Raw genomic sequence first — 9206 nt, 5'->3', positions numbered from 1 at the left:
GAGAGGGCAAGAAGTATTGAACTCCTTCTAGATGATGTTAGGAACTTGAAATCGACTTTTCAAAATAAATGAAACAAGAAGGACGTCTGCATTAAATCACTATCTAGAGAATCTTCATCAATCTGCATGTTTTGTTTGGGCAAATGGCAGTTTTTACCCATGAACTCAGTGCTGCACTTTAAATGTTTTCAGTAATTTTTTGTTTAGAAAAAAAAAAAAAGTCATAGTTTGGCCCATAGTTTCTAGTTGCCTGCAAGATTCAAACATTCAACAGGGCTCAAAGACTTATCTTGGTCAAGTGGACTGCAGGAGAGATACACAGAAATATACAAAATATTTAGGCAATTAACAGCCCAGCCAAAGCCCACCAAGCTGTAGGAGCCAGCTGCTCTCTGTGTGTGTAAACTATTTCACCAAAGAAAAGGAAGCATATTTTACAGATTCATAAACTCCTAATCTAAAATCAACGCTTTAGTCGTGGGTTTTTTTTCCTCAAGATTCATATAAATTGCTCCGAATAAAACTACAGGGACAGAGTTTACCTCCTACATTGGAAGTAATTGTTTTAGAGCCCCAACACTCCGGTTTTGTATATCTCAATCTATCTCCATCACTGTGTCTATCTAGTAAATGTTGATCTCTAGGATCCCTCCTCAAGAGGCTTCTCAGACCACACTCCCTACAGTAGAAACACCCCCACCCCACCCCGCTACCCCACAGCTCTCTGCCTCATTTCACTGCATCATTTTTCTTCTTTGCCATTTTCTCTCCATGCCCCTTGAATGTAAGCTTCATGAGAGTGGGCACTTTGTCTGTCTTGGTCACTTTGGTTCCACAAAGTACGTAGAATACAGAGTGTCTAACACAGACTTGGGGTTCAATAAGTAGCTGTGGATTGGGAATATTCAGCATATGCCCACTAGGTATGATTATCAGCTGAACCAATGCTGAGGATATACCCATCATGCATTTGGTAAAGACAGGCCCTCCCCTTGCAGAGTTTATAGTCTACTCTGTTAGTAAATATTTATATAGAGAGTTAAGCTTTCTGCCTCACATTTGTGTTTCCACAGCTCTCAACCAGTCATTGCAAACCATTATCCAATCTAGATGAAGGCATAAGAGTAAAAATTCTTCAGACCTCTTTAACCATAATTACATAATTGAAACCTGCTCTTACTGAGAGAGGGAAGGAGTAGAAAGACTCCATGTAGGCAAACTTAAAATTTGAAATCTGAGATGCCTAAACAATAATCACTCAATGACAAATTTCACTTACAGAAATCACTCTCAAATTAATTTGAGGCTGTTATGAGAAGTGTCAGTGCTGCTCAGCTACTGGTTTATAAAAGGAAAGTCCATTTCTCTTATTTTGCTCACCTATCTATAAAACGTGTTTCTCTCCATTTAACTCACAAGATGCTAAGAGGAGGCTACTCTCCCAATCTGGAGAAGAAATTTGAAGACCTTTGCAAGGAAGTTTTTGCTTAGGTCTGCTAAAGCTATTTATGTCTGTTTCCTTAATTTCAGAGACTGTGTATGCCATCTTGCATTGGCTTAAAAAAGAATAAAGCCCTTTGTCCATTTGGAACTGATCTTATGTGGTGATGGTTTAGTCACTAAGTTGTGTCTGACTCTTATATCCCATGGACTGTAGCCCGCTAGGCTCTTCTGTCCATGGAATTGTCCAGGCAAGAATACTGGAGTGGGTTGCCATTTCCTTTTCCAGGGGATCTTCCTAACCCAGGTATCGAACCTGGGTCTCCTACACTGCAGGCAGAGTCTTTACCAACTGAGCCTCAGAGATATGTTGACCTTATGTGGTCCTTAAAAAATGTGATCATGAACTTGACAATGATTACAGAGAAAAATATTCGCAATTGTCAAATAACAGTTAAATGATTTACATTCAGAATAGATTCTTTTATTATAGAAAAAATAAAAATAAATTAACAAAAAAATTCCACAAATAGCTCAATAGGAGTTGACAAAGCACATGACCAGGCATTTCACAAAAGAAGGAAACTGAACAGCCAATAAACATGAAAACTAGTAGGTTATACTAGTAAATTGTGAAATGCAAACAGAAATAAGAAGGCACCCTTGCTTATCAAGCAGATTAGCAAAGATTTAAGTCTGTCAGTATCCAGAATTGAAGAGTATGGAGAAGCAGGTAATTACATGTATTGCCAATGAGACTGTAAATTGGTACAACCATCTCAGAGAATAATTCATTAAATCGTGATAAAATTAAACATGCACCTTGTATGCTGGGCTGTGCTTAGTCACTCAGTCATGTCCGACTCTGCGACCTTATGGACTGTAGCCTACCAGGCTCCTCTTTCCATGGAGATTATCCAGGCAAGAATACTGGAATAGGTAGCTGTTCCCTCCTCCAGGGGATCTTCCTAACCCAGGGATCAAACCCAGATCTCCCACATGCAAGCAGATTCTTTACCGTCTGAGCCACCAGGAAAGCACAGACCTAGTGTACCACCCAGCCATTCCACTTCTAGGCAGACACCTTAGAAGAACTTGAGTGCATGTATATGGAAGAGAAACTTACATGAGTACTTCAATTGTGGTTTGCTTATAACAATCTTAGTGCCTATTAACAAGAGTAGGAGGAGGCATAATAAATTATTTTATCCATATAACAAAATGCTTTACAGTTACTAAAGAGAAGGGACTAGATTTTTCTATTTCAACACAACAGCTCCAAAACCTAGAGATGTCTGAAAAAAAGCAAGTTGTAAAATGATACAAGCAGTATGACACCATTACATATATTTTATAATAAACATATAAAACAATAGTATAAATTGTTTACAGAAACATATGTGTTCGTGTAAATATATAAATAGTGACTTGGAAACCAGACCCTTGATGGTGCCCACCAGAATGGAGTGGGGGAGGGGGTTGAACTGGCAGTAGAAGACAAAAGAGATTTCAACTTTATAATGCTTTTGAAAGTTTTCTTTTTAAAAAAATATTGAAATTAATATGACAAAAATGTTGACAGTTTTCATCTCTGGGTGTGGGCACATGGATATCTGTTAGATTATTCTCTTCATGTTCTGGTTATTTTTTTCAAATTTCTCCAAATTAAAAAAAAGGGGGTTTGATCTGTCATGATTTCAAGAGTGATTTTGATCCTTATGTGGGCCCTGAAGACTTTTCCTTTCTAAGTGTCTTCTGTAACAAGCTCTAATCAAGGTAGGCAGGCTTTCAGAACACATCCAAGCCCTTACTCGTATCTGTCTGTCTGCAGATCTGTCTGAGAGTCAACTCCTGCCGAGTTACCTTGCTCTTCACACATAAGCAGTCAATTGTTCACTGGTTTTCTATATATTCAAAAATGCACATTCATGTGAAAATTCTGAACAATGCTGCCAAATGAAAGGCTGAATCATGCAAATTTTAATACACTTTGGACTTAATTCTATATAAGTATTTACTGTTCACCTTACATGTACAGTGCAATATATAAAAAGCGAAAGCATAAAAGTATGGACCAAAGTGTGAAAGTCCTTCCTAGTAGATATGTGGACATGGTGGAAAACATGAACTGGGAGTCAGAAATTCAGTTTTCTGATGCAGCATAGGAACCGGGTGCTCCTGGGTTAGATATTTAAACCTTCTAAGCCTGAATTCAATCATCAGTATTATAGGAATGGTAATAATACCAACCTCTAGGTGGATGATAGAACTAAGTAACATAAGCTCCGTGAAAGTGCCAGGCTCATAAGAGACATGTAATAAACAATGGTATCTGCATGCACACTAGAGTTCAATTGGTAGCTGAAACAAGACAATGAAACTATAATATCAGCATCAGTCATGTCTTCGGCTCTTAATTTCATAGTGTGTAATGCAATGGATGCCACATAGTAGGTGTTTGATAAAGCTCAATGAGTACTTGCAGGGGGAAAAGAAGAAAGAGAGGAAGGAAGAGAGGGAAGGGGAAAGAGGGAGGAGGGAAAGGAGAAGAAAGGGAAAGAAGAAAAAGAAATGAAAAGAAGCAGTCCTGTTTCAGTAAATGGCACAGCAACTTCTATTTTTGGTAAAACCAGTGAGGAGTATAAATACCCCATGGAGGGGCAGAGCAAAAGAGCAAACCCTTCTGGCTCTCTTCTGTCTGCGTCGTAAGAATCACTTTAACCCAAACTTAAAATCCTCAGGATGTTTTCACTGCAGTGACAAAACTTGAGAAAAAGAGACCAGAAGATACCTGAACACATAACAAGACAGGCTGACGCTCTGCCGGCCGAGGTCTACTGGCAGAGACATGGGCCTGAAACAAGACCAAGACAGAGACAGAAACATATCACTCGGCAAAAATTCGCATCCCTAGTGCCAGAATATAACAGAACCTGATGGATGTGAAGATCCCATCCTTGTGTGCAGACTCAGTGACTCTTGTTCAGTCTGAAAAGTTTCCATTTGTTTTGAGCTCTTTGATGTGACCTCACTCACTCTTAGAAAAACTTGGATGGGATTTGCATCAGTCATTGATTTCCTGCTTTCCCTTAGTATTTGAACTGCTGTGGGTCTTCATTTTCCAAATCTTTTTTGGGGAGCACAATTCCCCCCCAAAAAGTCTCATCCTACTGCAAATTTTAAATGTCGGCACCTTGGAGAAGATCTGCTGAAGGTGCTTATTAAACTGAAGGTCTCTTGGTTTTACCCCCATTGTCTTTCACTGCCCCGCTCCTTCTTCTTTCACTTTTGGCTCAATTTAACTCACTTATAGCCTTTGTTCCTTTGAGACATTTGCTGTTTACTAGGAGCTGTATTTTACGGCTCTATCTTTTTTTAAGGCATGGACAACTATATCTGATTTTGCTCTTGCTATAACTGTCCTAATAAGTAACTTGTTCTGCCTCATTACCTTTTTTAAAAAGAGCTTATAACATTACAAAAATATTAATTCATCCAAGAAAACTTGGGAAATAGAGAAAATACAATGAAAATTTCCATAATCTCATCCCACCAAACCACTGTTTACACATACCCAACACATACACAGACACACACAATATCTATATATACATATATGGATTTACTTTCAGTGATATAAAGTGTGTATGTATATCTTAAAGTTGACTTTTATTAACTGCTTAACTTGTACCAAACCCTAGGCTTTACATTTAATTTTTAAAACAATCCTGTGAAGTTGCTGCTATTATTTGCTCTCTTTGAAGGTGAGGAAATGGATATCCAGAGAGGCTGTGTAACTGTCTCAAGAGCACACAGATATATGAGACAGAGGAAATATTCACAGTCGGTTGATATCTACACCCCTTCCACACCATACACTGTGTAGAGTCTATACTGCATACTGTGTTAGAGCTGGTATTCAAACACCATGATTGCACCACAAAAAAGCACCTTAAATGCCAAGTAATTTAAATAATTCAGTAGCTGCTATTGTCAAGACATTGATTGTATAAGATGTGAACATATGTATGAGAAATACAAGTTTAGATTCTACATGACTTTACATGTAAAAAATTCTGAACATGTGAACTCTGAAAACTCAGGTATGCTGTTTTGTTGGGGTTTCCTGTAAAAACTGCTTTATTGCTATTACAATTGTTATTAGTGAGAGACAGTATCAGTCTGTTTTTAAAATTAGGTGCTCATTAATAAGCTCCGTGTTCGGGATCTGCTCAGGGGAGAGAAGTGCAGAGCTGAAGGTGGGAAAGTAAATTCAAGACCTACTTTCGCATCTAAAGAACAGGCGCTCATATGTCAATTTGCACTGGGCTCACAAAGGGTTCAAATTTAAATCTCTTTTAAGTCTTGGTTCCTTCTTCACTCGTTCCCTCCCTGGCTTAAAAGGTTGGATCATCTGGAATATGATTTCTCATTCCTTTTTAAAAGAAAGACAAAAAATGTAAACTGTGGGCTCCTCGCTGCTTATGTCAGAGCAATACATGTGTGCTTTATATAAACTAACCATTTGTCTATTAATGTTTGTAAAGAGCTTCGTAGACAGAAGGCATTTGGGACACACTCTCTAGAGAAATGTGGTGCCTTTGCAAAGAGGATCAGAGAAGGATGAAACCAATGTAAAGAGAAATCCCTTTTTGCTCACACCCAGAATGTGAAAGGAAATCGCTAAGATGAGCAGCAAATTGCATTTCCCACTGTGTTGAAGGCCATGGCACGAGGTGGAACCTTCCAAGGAGATTAGGTAGCCTGGCCTTTAATGTTGGTTTTTAGATCCTATGTTAGTTGTCTGTGTGACAAGAGAGAGAAAAGTACAGAGGACATACTTCAGACTGGACAGTGTGATAGTGGATCCTCACATACTAGCTTTCAGATGATCTCCCAGGGGGTTCCTGATGACTGGTTACCCCATCAGCCTGAGTGGTGAGGGGGTCTTGGGATCTCCTAGGGGCATGTGTCTACCTGCCTACACACCCACCATGGTGTAGGGAAATGCAGGACTGGGCATAGGCTCTTAAAGACTGTAATGTGTGGACAACAAACTGGTGAACATAACAAAAAAAGAAGCAGACTCCAGATATAGAGAATAAATTAGTGGTTACCAGTGGGGAGCCTGGCGGGCTACAGTCCATGGGGTTGTGAAGAGTCAGACAGGACTGAGCAACTAACCACTAACATCGGTGGGAAGAAGGAAGCGGGGAGGGGCAATATAGGGGCAGGAGAGTAAGAGGTACAATCTATTAGGTATAAAATAAGCTAGAGAGATAAATTGTACAACACAAGGAATACAGTCAATATTTTATAATAACTGTAAATATACTTCAATAAAAATAAATAAATACTGTCAAGCATGGCTTTTAGTCACTGTCACATAGAGCCAAAGAAGAAAAACTTTCTGAAATAAATCACAATGATTCCCTGCAGCAGCTACTCTGCTAGCCAGAGAGATCCATGAACATCCATGGGCAGATTAGGGTATACTTTCCTTGGACAAATCTCTGTGGCCACCTCTCAACACCATGCTTAGTCACTCAGTTTTGCCCAACTCTTTGCAACCCTGTGGACTGTAGCCCACCAGGATCCTCTGTCCATGGAATTTTCCAGGCAAGAATACTGAAGTGGGTTGCCATTTCCTTCTCCAGGGGATCTTCCCAACCCAGGGATGGAACCCACATCTCTTGCACCTCCTGCATTGGCAGGCAGATTCTTTAACAATTGCACTACCTGGGCAGCCTCAAAAAGCCTGCCTAGCTAAAACCTCAGGACACTAGCCTGAGCCCCTTGTTATGTTTCCAATATTCCTTGAAAGGATGAAAGGGTGGGAGGGAGAGGGAGAAGGAAGAAAGGGATCATACCTTTTAAATAAGAAAGATAAATTATTTCAGAAAAGAACAGCTTCCCTTAACTGGGACCTAAACTTTGGCTTTGTCTCTCTAAGTGTCTATTTTAATAGTCATGATTGCTATGTGAGCTCTGTGCTGTCAATCTAGGGAAAAGAATCTTGCCACTAGGAAGAAGAATTAGAGTTTGCTTTTGATAAAAACATTTGATATAAAGTTGCACAAATACAGCTGGAGGAAGATGGGAAAGGAGCTACAGGTGGTTGCTCCTACCCCTGGGGACACTCTCAGTCTCACTTTCTGCAAATCCAATGCTCCAGCCAAACTGGAACACGGCTGGTCCCTAAGCATATCCCCAGGCTTTTGCTCCTGCCGCTCCTTCCACTTAGAATTTCCCACCCTCACCTCTTTCTTTTAAATTGTTGCTTATACCTCAAGGCTTCCTTTCAGACCCTTGAGCATTTTCTGTGATTCTAGGAGTATATTTTACTTTGTTTTAGTCACACATCAACTTGATGTATCTTTGTCTATGGAACGTAGACTTTGAGATCTGGCATCATTTCATTCTTCATCCTTGAGTTCACTGTGGGTCTAGGATTGTGTCCTGAGCAAAGAAGATGCTCACTCAGTAAATATTTGTTGAACTGGATTTCACTTAAAATAAAGGAGGCTGAATCAAATGGTAACAAAACTGTCCCAAATCTTTTTTTTTTCTTTCAAAACTGTCCCAAATCTTATTGCTTTAGTCTGCTGTTTTATCCTATCACCTGTGGAAACTGTATCAGAAGTACTAAGCACTAGTGTTGACCCTTCAGCTAGATGCTGGTGTTGGCCTTTCAGGTGCTGAGTTCGAGTCCACCCCATCTCTTTGCTGCCAGCACCCCAGTCCAGGTCACGGTCATTTCTCATCTGGATGGATGTAGTATCTCCCTATCGACTGCTCTCCTCAATTCCATTGACATGGACATGCAGCTGCTGGAGTCAGCTTCTTAAATCACATACTAGATAATGTCCTTCCCTTACCTAAGACCCACTCTTCCTAACTCTTACCAGTCATATTATTCAGTTTAACTTAGCTCATTTTCGTCTGTCTCCTCCACTCTGTGGGGCATGGATCGCCTCTGCCTGGTTCCCTGTCTCCTCAGGCTCTAGCAGAGTACCTAGAATATAGTAGATGCTCACAGACGTTTGTTAAATGAATAGATAAAAGTGCAGAGTTGTTATCATCCTCCTTTGCATTAGAAGCCTTGCTCTAACTCCAATTTTCCTGGCTTTTGCACTTTGCTTAGAACTTGCTGGACAAATGAGCATGGAATGGCCCTGGAGCTGAGCCTTCCGGTAGAACCTCAATTCTTAGTTATTTCTTAGTGGAATCAGAGAGCACATCTCTGTGCTCTGTGGCCCCCACCCATTGAAGACCAGCCAGAAATGATGGCACAGACTCACGCTAGGAACTTCAACCACATCCCAACTTCCCTTGTAAAACCAATCAGGAAACAACATTCCAAAGACCCCAGAGAAGTGAGGAAGTTTCACTGGCTGCCAGATAGGATAGCATCCACTCCATTAAAAATATCACAGTAAAGTTTCGTGAGAAATCAATAATGCATTGTTTCTCTTGTCTTTGGGGGAGAACTTAAAGATGTGCGGTAAGCAGATATTTTCATTTTCTTGGCCTGATGAAATAGGGCACAAAAGAAGAAAGCGATATTAAATGAGAGAAGGAACATATGCGTACGTGCCCAGGAATGATGCACATTTTGTCAACTGATTTTACTTTTTACTCTTTTTCTTTGAAGCAGGGTCAACGTACACTTTCAGGGCATCCATATTTCCTGATGCCTTTCGCTTTACTATTTATTGATGGACGCTTGTGTATCTTATCCGAATTCATCTTGAGGAGACAGGGTA

Source organism: Dama dama, chromosome 12 (assembly GCF_033118175.1).
Source record: "Dama dama isolate Ldn47 chromosome 12, ASM3311817v1, whole genome shotgun sequence".
NCBI classification, from domain to species: domain Eukaryota; kingdom Metazoa; phylum Chordata; class Mammalia; order Artiodactyla; family Cervidae; genus Dama; species Dama dama.
The sequence above is the reverse complement of the archived record's forward strand: the minus strand, read 5'-3'. Positions refer to the sequence as shown.